We start from the raw sequence: 12,958 nt of genomic DNA, 5'->3' as shown, positions 1-12,958 counted from the left end.
AATGATGACATATGTCCCTAGAGGTCCTAGGATCCCTAGGGACATATTAGAATTCTTCTTGTGGCTGAAAGGAGGTCATAGGTTGGCCTATGACCCCATTCGACCCATTAGATGACAACATATGTCCCTAGCGATCCTAAGAGCCTAGAGACATATTTGAATCATTTTAATAGGTCAAATGCAGTCATAGGTTGTCATATGACTTTGTTCGACCCATTACATGATGACATATGTCCCTTGCAGCCCTAGGACCCATACAAACATTTTAGAATTGTTTTAATGCGTCGAATGGGGTCATAGGTTGTCCTATGATGCTTTTCGACCCATTACACGACAAGATATGTCCCTAGGGGTCCTAAAACCCCTAGGGACATATTAGAATCATTCTTATGGGTCAAAGGGGGTCATACGTTGACCTATGACCCGCTTCGACCCATTAAATGATGACATATGTCCCTATGGGTCCAAAGACCTCTAGGGACATATTAGAATCGTTCTTGTGGGTCAAAGGGGGTCATAGGTTGACCTATGACCCCCTTTGACACATTCAATTACAATATATGTCCCTAGGACCCATACGGACATATTAAAATCGTTCTAGTGGGTCAAAAGAAGTCATAGGTTGACCTATGACTCTCTTCGACCAATTAAATGATGACATATGTCCCTAGGGGTCTTAGGACCCCTAAGGACATATTAAAATCATTCTAATAGGTCGAAGGGGGTCATAGGTTGACCTATGACCCCCTTCAATCCATTACAATGACGACGTATGTCCCTAGGGGTCCTAGGACCCTTTAGGGACATATTAGAATTATTTTTGTGAGTCAAAAGGAGTCATAAGTAAACCTTTGACCCCTTTCGACCCATTAAATGATGTCATATGTCCCAAGGGGTCCTAAGACCCCTTGGGACATATTAAAATTGTTCTTATGGGTCAAAGGGTGTCATAGTTTTACCTATGACCCCCTTTGACCCATTAAATGATGACATATGTCCCTAGGGATCCTAGGATCCCTAGGGACATATTAGAATCCTTCTTGTGGTTGAAAGGGGATCATAGGTTGACCTATGACTCCATTCGAACCATTAGATGACAACATATGTCCCTAGGGGTCCTAGGAGCTGAGGGACATATTAGAATCATTCTAATGGGTCAAATGGGAGCATAGGTTGTCATATGACTTTGTTCGACCCATTACATGATGACATATCTCCCTTGCAGTGTTAGGTCTCATACAAACATTTTAGAATCGTTTCAATGTGCAAAAGGGGTCATAGGTTGACCTATGATGCCCTTCGACCCATTACATGATAAGATATGTCCCTAGGGGTCCTGGTACCCCTAGGGTCATATTAGAATCATTATTATTGGGAAAAGGGGGTCATAGGGTTACTTATGACCCCTTTCGACCCATTAAATGATGACATATGTCCCTAGGGGTGCTAGGACCCCTAGTGACATATTCGAATCGTTCTTGTGGGTCAAATATGGTCATAGTTTGACCTATGACCCCCTTTGACCCATTCAATGACAACATATGTCCCTAGGACCCCTAGGGATATATTAGAATCATTCTAGTGGGTCAAAGGGGGTCATAGATTGACCTATGACCCCATTTGACTCATTAAATAATGACATATGTCTCTAGAAGTCCTAGGACACTTAGCGACATATTAGAATCATTTTGATGGGTCAAAGAGGGTCATTGGTTGACCTATGACCTCCTTCGACCCATTATATGACGACATATGTCCCTAGGGGTCTTAAGACTCGTAGAGACATATTAGAATCATTCTTATGGGTGTAAGGGGGTCATTGGTTGACCTATGATCCCCTTCAACCCATTATATGATGACATATGTCCCTAAGGGTCCTAGGACACCTAAGTACATACTAGAATTGTTCTTATTGGTAAAAAAGGGTCATAGGTTGAGCTATGACCCCCTTCGACCCATTAAATGAATATGTATGTCCCGAGGGGTCCTAGGACCCCTGGGGACATATTAGAATCGTTCTTGTGGGTCAAAAGAGGTCGCAGGTTGACTTATGACCCCCTTCACCTCATTAAATGATGACATATGTCCTTAAGGGTTCTAGGACCACTACGAACATATTAGAATTGATCTTGTGGCTCAAATGGTGTCATAGGTTGACTTATGACTCCCTTTGACCCATTAAATGATGACATACGTTCCTAGGGATCCTAGGATCCCTAGGGACATATTAGAATCATTTTAATGGGCTGAAGGGGGTCATAGGGACATATGTCATCATGTAGTGAGTCGAAGGGGGTCATAGCTCAACCTATGACCACGTTTGACCCATAAGAATGAGTCTAATATGTCCTAAGGAGTCCTAGGCCCCTTAGGGACATATTAGAATCATTCTTATGGGTTCAAGGTCCTTCGACCCATTACATGATGACATATGTCCCTAGAAGTCTTAGAACCCCTAGGGACATTTTAGAATTGTTTTTATTTGTCAAATGGGGTCATGGGTTGACGTATGATCCCCTTCAACCCATTAAATGATGACATATGTTCTTAGGGGTTCTAGGACCCTTAGGGACATATTAGAATTGTTCTTGTGGGTCAAACGGGGTCATAGGTTGACGTATGACCTCCTTCGACCCATTAACTGAAGACATATGTCTCTACGGGTCCTAGGACCCCTAGGGACATATTAGAATCATTCTTGTAGGTCAAAGGGGGTCATAGGTTGACTTATGACCCCCTTCGACCCATTAAATGATGACATATGTCCCTAGGGCTCCTAGGATCTCTAGGGACATATTAAAATCATTCTTGTGAATCAGAGAGGGTCATAGTTAGACCTATGAACCCCTTAATCCATTAAATGACGATATATGTCCCTAGGGGTCGTAGGACCCTTAGGAACATATTGGAATCATTCTTGTGGGTCCAAGGGGGTCATAGGTTGACCTATTACCCCCTTTGAGTTTTTAAATGACAACATATGTCCCGAGGAGTCATAAGACCCGTAGGGACATACTAGAATCATACTTGTGTATCCAAGGGAGTCATAGGTTGACCTATACCCCCCTTGAACCCATTAAATTAAGACATATGTCCTTAGGGGTTTTAGGACCACTAAGGACATATTAGAATTATTTTTGTGGGTCCAAGGGGGTCATAGGTTGACCTATGACTGCCTTCGATAGATTAAATTATGACATATATCACTAAGTGTCCTATGACCCCTAGGGACATATTAGAATTGTTCTTATGGGTAAAAGGGGGTCATAGGTTGACCCACGATCCCCTTCGACCCATTAAATGATGAAATATGTCCCTAGGGGTCCTTGAACCCCTAGGGACATATTAGAATCATTCCTGTGAGTCAAAGGTGGTCATAGGTTGACCTATGACCCCATTCAACCAATTAAACGACATATTAGAATTGTTCTTGTGGGTGAAAGGGGGTCAACGGGTTACTTATGACCACCTTTGACCCATTACATGATGACATATGTCCCTAGGACCCCTAAGAACATATTAGAATCGTTCTTATGGGTCAAAAGGGGTCATAGGTTGACAAATTACCCCCTTCAACCTATTAAATCGTGACATATGTCCCTAGGAGTCCTAGGACCCCTAAGGACATATAAGAATCATTCTTATAGGTCAAAAGGGGTCATAGGTTGATGTATGACCCCCTCCAATGCATTACATGACAACATATGTACCTAAGGGTGCTAGGAGCCCTAGGGACATTAGAATCATTCTTAAGGGTCAAAAGTGGTCATAGGATGACCTATGATCCCCTTCGACCCATTAAATGACCACATATGTCCCTAGGGGTCCTAGGACCCCTAGAAACTTATTAGAATCATTCTTGTGGGTCCATGGGGGTCATAGGTTGACCTATGACTCCTTTCGACCCATTAAATGATGACATATGTCCATAGGAGTTGTAGGACGCTTATGGACATATTAGAATCATTTTTTTGGGTCGAAGGGACCTATGACCCCCTTCGACCAATTAAATGGCGTCATATGTCCTAAGGGGTCCTAGGACCCTTAGGGACATATTAGAATTGTTCTTATGGGTCAAAGGGGGTCATAGGTTGACCTATAACCCTCTTTGACCCATTAAATATGACATATGCTTCTAGGCATCCTAGGATCCCTAGGGACATATTAGAATCCTTCTTGTAGCTGAAAGGGGGTCATAGGTTGACTTATGACGTCATTCGACCAATTAAATTACAACATATGTTCGTAGGGGTCCTAGGACCCCTAAGGACATATTAGAATCATTGTAATTGGTCAAAGGAGGTCATAGGTTGACGTATGACCTTATTCGACCCATTAGATGACGACATATGTCCCTAAGGGTCCAAGGACCCCTAGAAACATATTAGAATCATTCTAATGCATCAAAAGGGGTCATAGGTTGACCTATACTGCCCTTCAACCTATTACATGACAAGATATGTCGCTAGGGGTCCTAGGACCCCTAGGGACATATTCGAATCATTCTTATTGGTCAAAAGGGCTCATAGGTTTACTTATGATCCCCATCGACGCATTACATCATGACATATGTCCCTAGGGGTCCAAAGAAACCTTGAGATATATTAGAATCATTCTTATTGGTCAAAGGGGGTCATAGATTGAGCTATGACCCCCTTCGACCCATTAAATGAAGATGTATCTCCCTAGGGGTCCTATTAGAATCGTTCTTGTGGGTCAAAGGGGGCCACAGGTTGACCTATGACCCCCTTTGACCCATTAAATGATGACATATGTCCCTAGGGATCCTAGGACCCGTACGAACATATTAGAATGATTCTTGTGGGTCAAACGGGGTCATAGTTTGACCTATGACCTCTTTCATCCCATTAGATGACAACATATGTCCCGAGGGATCCTAGGACCCCTAGGGACATATTAGAATCATTCTTTTGGGTCAAAGTGGTTCATCTATTGACCTATGACCCCCTTCGACTTATTAGATGATGACATATGTCAGTTGGGGTCCTAGGACCCTTAGAGACATATTAGAATCATTTTTATGGGTCAAAGGGGGTCATAGGTTGCCCTACGACCCCTTCCACACATTAAATGATGACATATGTCCCTAGGGGTCCTAGCATGCCTAGGGACATATCAAAATTGTTCTTGTGGGTGAAAGGGGGTCATAAGTTGACCTATGACCACCTTCAATGCATTAAATGATGACATATGTCTCTAAGGGTCCCAGGACCCCTAGGGATATATTAAAATCATTCTAATGGGTTGAAGGGGGTCATAGGTTGACCTATGACCACCTTCGTCCTATTACATGATGCAATATGTCCCTAGGGATCCTAGGACCCCTAGGGACATATTAGAATCATTCTTATGGGTCAAAGGTGGTCATAGGTTGACCTATGACTCTCTTTGACCCATTATATGATGACATATGTCCCTAGGAGTCTTACGATCTCTAGTGACATATTAGAATCATTCTTATTGGTCAAAGGAGGTCATCGGTTGACCTATCACCCCCTTTAACCCATTAAATGACGACATATGTTCTTAGGGGTCCTAAGACCCCTAGGGACATTTTAGAATCATTCTTGTGGGTCAAAGGGGGTTAAAGGTTGAGCTATGACCCCCTTCAACCCATTAAATGAAGACATATTTCCCTAGGGGTCTTAGGACTTGTAGGGACATATTAGAATCATTCTCGTGGGTCAAAGGATGTCATTGGTCAACCTTTGACCCATTAAATGATGACATGTTCGGCCCATTAAATGACAACATATGTCCCTAGGGGTCCTAGGATCTCTAGAGCCATATTAGAATCGTTCTTGTGGGTCATAGGAGGTCATAGGTTGACCTATGACCCCTTTCATCTCATTAAATGACGACATATGTCCCTGGGGGTCTTAGGATCCTTAAGGACATATTAGAATCATTCTTGTGGGCCCAAGGGTGTCATAGGTTGACCTATGACCTCTTTCGACTCATTAAATGACAACATATGTCCCTAGGAGTCCTAGGACCCCTAAGGACATATAAGAGTCATACTTATGGGTCCAAGGGGTTCATAGGTTGACCTATGACCCCTTTGAACCCATTAATTGATGACATATGTCCCTATGGGTCATAAGACTAGTAGGGACATATCAGAATCATTCTTGTGGGTCCAAGGGGGTCATAGGTTGACCTATCACCGTCTTTCATCGATTAAATGATGTCGTATGTCTCTAGGGGTCCAAGGACCCTTAGGGACATATTATAATCGTTCTTGTGGTTCAAAGGGGTCATAGGTTCACCTACGACCTCCTTCAACCCATTAAATGATGAAATATGTCCCTAGGGGTGCTAGGACCAGTAGGGATTAAATAAATTTTTTTTTGTGTGTCAAAGGGGGTCATAGGTTGACCTATGACCTCGTTCGACCCATTAAATGATGACATATGTCCCTAAGGGTCCTAGGACCCCTAGGGACATATTAGAATTGTTCTTCTTGGTCAAAGGATTTCATAGGTTGACCTATGACCCCCTTCAACTCATTAAATGACGACATATGTCCCTAGGGGTCCTAGGACCCCTAGGGACATATTGGAATCATTCTTGTGGGTCAAAGGGGGTCATAGGTTGATCTATGACCCCCTTTGACCCATTACATGATGACATATGTCCGTAGGGGTCCTAGGACCCCTAGGGACATATTAGAATGCTTCTTATGGGTCAAAGGGGGTCATGGGTTGGCCTATGACCCCCTTCAACCTATTAAGTAATGTCATATGTCTTGAGGGGTCCTAAGACCTCTAGGGACATATTAGAATGCTTTATATGGGTCAAAGAGGGTCATAGATTGACCTATCATCCCCTTCGACACATTAGATGATGACATATGTCCCTAGGGGTCCTAGACCCCTTGGGACATCTTAGAATGATTATTATGGGTCAAAGTGGCTCATATGGTGACCTATGAACCCTTTCAACCCATTACATGATAACATATGTCCATAGGGGTCCTAGAACCCTTAGAGACATATTATTATCATTCTTATGGTTGAAAAAGGGTCATGGGTTGACCGATGACCCCCTTTGATCAATTACATGATGACATATGTCCATAGGGGTCCTAGGACCCCTAGGGACATATTAGAATTGTTCTTATAGGTAAAAGGGGGTCATAGGTTGACCTATGACCCCCTTCAATCCATTACATGATGGCATATGTCCCTAGGGGTCCTAGGACCCCTAGGGACATATTACAATCATTCTTGTACGTCCGATGGGGTCATAGATGTACCTATGACCCCCTTCGACCCATTACATGATGACATATATTTGTAGGGGTCCTACAACCCCTAGGGATATATTAGAATCATTTTTGTGGGTCAGAGGTGGTCATAGGTTTGCCTATAACCTCTTTCAATCCATTACATGACAACATATGTCCCTAGGGGTCCTAGGACACCTAGGGATATATTATAATTGTTCTTGTGGGTTGACCCCATGACCCCCTTTGACCTATTCAATGACAACATATGTTTCTAGTGGTCCTAAGACCCCTAGTGACATATTAGAATCATTCTTGTGGGTCAAAAGGGTTCATAGGTTGACCTATGACCCCCTTTGACCCATTATATGATGACATATATCTTTAAGATTTCAAGGACCGCTAGGGACATATTATAATCGTTCTTATGGGTCAAAGGGGGTCATAGGGTGACCTTTGACCCCCTTTGACCCATTAAATGAAGAAATATGTCCATAAGGTTTCTTGGACCCTTAGGGACATATTAGAATCGTTCTAGTGGGTTAAAGGGGGTCATAGGTTAACCTATGACCCCCTTCAACTCATTAGATGAAGGCATATGTCCCTAAAGGTCTTAAGACTGCTAGGGACATATTAAGATCGTTCTTCTGGGTCAAATGGGGTCATAGGGTGACCTATCACCCTCTTAGACCCATTAAATAATGACATATGTCCGTAGGGGTCCTAGGATCCCTAGAGATATATGGAATCGTTCTTATGGGTCATAGGGGATCATAGGTTGACCTATGACCCCTTTCATCCCATTAAATGATGACATATGTCGCTAAGGGTCCTAGGACCCCTAAGGACATATTAGAATCATTCTTGTGGATCCAAGGGGGTCATAGGTTGGCCTATGACTCCTTTTGACCCATTAAATGACAACATATGTCCCTAGGAGTCCTAAGACTCTTGGGGACATATAAGAGTTATACTTGTGGGTCCAAGGGGTTCATAGGTTGACGTATGACCCCCTTGAATCCATTAATTGATGACATATGTCCCTAGGGGTCATAGGACCAGTAGGAACATATCAAAATCATTCTTGTGGGTTCAAGGGGGTCATAGGTTGACCTATGACCGCCTTTGACTAATTAAATGATGTCATATGTCCTTAGGGGTCTTAGGACCCCTAGGGACATATTAGAATCGTTCTTGTGGTTCAAAGGGGGTCATAGGTTCACCTATGACCTCCTTCAACACATTAAATGATGAAATATGTCCCTAGGGGTCTTAGGACCCCTAGGGATTAAATAAAATTTTTCTTGTGTGTCAAAGGAGGTCATAGGTTGACCTATGAGCTCGTTCGACCCATTAAATGATAACACATGTCCTTAGGGGTCCTAGGTCCCCTGGGAACATATTGGAATCATTTTTTTTGGTCAAAGGGTTTCATAGGTTGACCTATGACCCCCTTCGACCCATTAAATGATGACATATGTCCCTAGGGGTCTTAGGACCCCTAGGGACATATTAGAATCATTCTTGTGGGTCAAAGGGGGTCATAGGTTTATCTATGATCCCCTTTGACCCATTACATGATGACATATGTCCGTAGGGGTCCTAGGACCCCTAGGGACACATTAGAATGCTTCTTATCGGTCAAAGGGGGTCATAGGTTGACCTATGACCCCCTACAACCTATAACACAATGTCATATGTCCCTAGGGGTCCTAAGACACCTAGGGACATATTAGAATGCTTTATATGGGTTAAAGGGGGTCATAGGTTGACCTATGATCCCCTTCGACCCATTAGATAACGACATATGTCCCTGGGGGTCCTAGGACCCCTTGGGACATCTTAGAATGATTATTATGGGTCAAAGTGGGTCATAGGGTGACCTATGACCCCTTTCAACCCATTATATGACAACATATGTTCGTAGGGGTCCTAGGACCCCTAGGGACATATTATTATCATTCTTATGGGTGAAAGGGGGTCATGGGTTGATCGATGACCCCCTTCGATCAATTACATGATGACGTATGTCCGTAGGGGTCATAGGTACCCTAAGGACATATTAGAATTGTTCTTATGGGTAAAAGGGGGTCATAGGTTAACCTATGACCCCCTTCAACCCATTACATGATGACATGTGTCAAAGGTGGTCATAGGTTTGCCTATGACCTCTTTCAACCCATTACATGACCACATATGTCCCTAGGGACATATTAGAATTGTTCTTGTGATTCAAAGGGGGTCATAGGTTGACTTATGATCCCCTTTGACCCATTAAATGACAACATTTGTCCCTAGTGGTCCTAAGACCCCTAGTGACATATTAGAATCATTCTTGTGGGTCAAAGGGGTTCATAGGTTGACCTATGACCTTCTTCGACCCATTAAATGATGACATATGTCAATAGGATTCTAAGGACCGCTAGGGACATATTATAATCATTCTTATGGGTCAAAGGGGGTCATAGGGTGACCTTTGACCCGTTTTGTCCCATTAAATGAAGAAATATGTCCCTAAGGTTTCTAGGACCACTAGGGACATATTAGAATCATTCTTGTGTGTTAAAGGGGGTCATAGGTTGACCTATGACCCCCTTCAACCCATTACATGAAGACATATGTCCCTAGGGGTCCTAGGACTGCTAGGGACATATTAAGATCGTTCTTATGGGTGAAATGGGGTCATAGGGTGACCTATGACGCCCTTAGACCCATTAAATAATGACATATGTCCCTAGGGGTCTTAGAACCCCTAGGGACATATTACAATCATTCTTATGGGTCAAAGGGTGTCGTAGGTTGACCTATGACCCCCTTCAACGCATTACATGATGACATATGTCCCTAGGGGTCCTAGGACCCCTAAGTACATATGAGATTTCTTTATATGGGTCAAAGGGGATCATAGGTCGACCCATTACATGACGACATATGTCCTTATGGGTACTAGGACCCCTAGGGACATATTATAATGCTTTATATGGGTCAAAGGGGGTCATAGGTTTACCTATGACCCCCTTCGACCCATTACATGAAGACATATGTCCCTAGGGGTCCTAGGACCGCTAGGGACATGTTAGAATCATTCTTATGGGTCCAAGGGGGTCATAGGGTGTCCTATGACCCCGTTCAACCCATTACATGTCAATATTATATTTAATAATTACATGATATTCTATATTTTAATATAATAATAATATATTATTAGATTATATAACAATAATAATCATATATGTTACTAGGTTATAGATTTAATAATAATAATAACAATATATATTATTATATAGAATAGTTTTGTCATATAATACTATTATATATATTTAATAATAATAATATATATTATATGTATCACTATATTATATTTAAAACTATATTATATTTATTACCAATAATCATATATATTAGTATAATGTAATAATAATTATAATATTAATGTGCACACAGTCACAAAATATATAATGTCTTCTAAAATTTTCTAAAGTTATTGTTTTATGTTCATTTCAATTTAAATTTGTTTCCCTCCATATTTAAAATTGAAAAAAACTTGCCTTTTGAAATTTCTCACTAAATAGGCATTGGAAGTCACCGAGCGTAATCACATATCTAATTTGAGATCGGATATTCAATTAGGCCTGGTATTAACCAACCCTGCCTGGCCAACCCAAAAAATGTGTTTGAGGAGGGTTTTAGTGACACTCAGACTTCGTATAGCCATCTGACAATGTTATTTTGATCAAAATTGAATGAAACAAAAAGAGTTTTTTAATATCACTCTTGAAATTCCATCGGTATTATTTCTGTCAAATTCTGAGTTCGATAAGTATTTATTAGTTAATTATCAAGGAAGATTATTGTAAAGTGTTGAGTGACATACTGATTGAAAAATAACTATAAATTTCAAACGGTATAACATTTTTTAAATCTAAAAGTTGCATCACATTCTATGCTTCACCTAGTATAAATTAAAAAAAAATTTAAAAAATTTGGTAAAATTTTCTATTAGTTAAGGTGGTCAGACAAGGGAGTTTTTTTTTTTTTTCAAAAATGTTGTTGCAGAAAATTCATATTTAATTATTTATTTGGAATAAAAATATCAAAAAATATACGTCACATCTGGGCATGAGTCTACTTTTTATATCTATAATTATATAAAAAAAATATTATCATTTGATTTTGATTAAGGTGGTCAGACATACACCTACCTTTTATTTTCTCCTTGAAATTTTTGTAGTACTGCATTAAAATCTAAACTTTTGACCAATCAATTATTTTTTTCTCCTGATAAGGGCTAGTAGTTTAGAAACTACATTCAATTTCTTACAGATTATTTTCTTAAAACTTTTTGATATAAAGTCCATAACCACTTTAAAATTATGTGTCAAGTTGACATAACCCTGATTTGCTAATTTTTCACTACCACTTAAGGCCATAGTTTGGTACACCATGATCTTGCACATACCCAATATATTTAATAAAGATGACCAAACAACATACCTTTTATGGCTATTGACCTAGCTTATAAAATAGTGATGAAAAATCACAAGTTTGACATTTTTGAGCTACAATTATGCCATTTAGATGACAATAAAACAATAAGAGTGGCATAGTCTAATACATATAATTAATAGTGCAAGATCATGGTGGGCCAACTATGGCCTTAAGTGGTAATGAAAAATCAGGACATCTTTGTTGGCCAACTTGATGTACAATCTTGAACTAGTTATGAACCTTATATCAAAAATTTGTAAGAATAGAATCTATAGTACATCAAATTTAGTTTCCAAATTACTATCCCTTTTCTAAAAATAAGTAAATTTAATTAAACAAAACTCAGAGTTTAAATACAAAGGTACAAAAAAAATCAGTTCAAAATAAGTAGGTGTATGTTTGACCACCTTAATAACATTCATTAGATAATATATTTTAAAAAGGTTCTATATATAAGAAGTAGACTCATACTTAAATGTGATGCATATTTATTTTTGTATTTTTAGTCCAAGGAAATAATTAATTTTGAATATTCTATTACAACATTTTTTGGAATAAAAAACACTCTCATGTCTAGCCACCTTAAGTCATTCAAAACTATATAAAATTATAAAATTTTCTCCTCATAGTAGGAAAATTATGAAATGTGATGTATCTTTTAGATTTTGAGAAGGTTTTACTATTTTAAGGTTACTTTTTTAATCAATAAATTAGTCAATACTTTATAAGTAATTCCATTTTTAAAAAGTTATAATTATTTATTGACTTCATAATTTGACAACATTTATATCAATGGGAAGTTGATAATTTCCTCAAGAAACCCTTTTCATTTTATAAAATTCAAATAAAAGGTAAATTTTATATCACCTATATTTTGCCCATCATGCTGCTGCACATAACTAGTTTGGTTTGAACTACCAGTATGTATTTTCTTCTACATGAAAAATCATTTCCCTTGTATTCATGAAGTTAATTGAAAAAAAAACACAACTTTCATCTATCAAATCGATGAATATATTCAAACACTAGGTAATAACTTTGATAGTGTTATGAAAGAGTATTTTGAAAACTTCAAGTTGAGAATGAATCATAGATTTGGAATTCCACCAAGATTAGTTAAAAAGTATCATGATGAAATTTGTTTTTTAATTGATATGGATAATACTGTTGTAAAATTTTATATTCTTGGGGTTGCATGGTTGGAACCTATAAATTATGAGG

This window comes from Cupressus sempervirens, chromosome 8, assembly GCF_028749045.1.
Source record: "Cupressus sempervirens isolate cs-2001-9-10 chromosome 8, ASM2874904v1, whole genome shotgun sequence".
Lineage (NCBI taxonomy): Eukaryota > Viridiplantae > Streptophyta > Pinopsida > Cupressales > Cupressaceae > Cupressus > Cupressus sempervirens.
The sequence above is the reverse complement of the archived record's forward strand: the minus strand, read 5'-3'. Positions refer to the sequence as shown.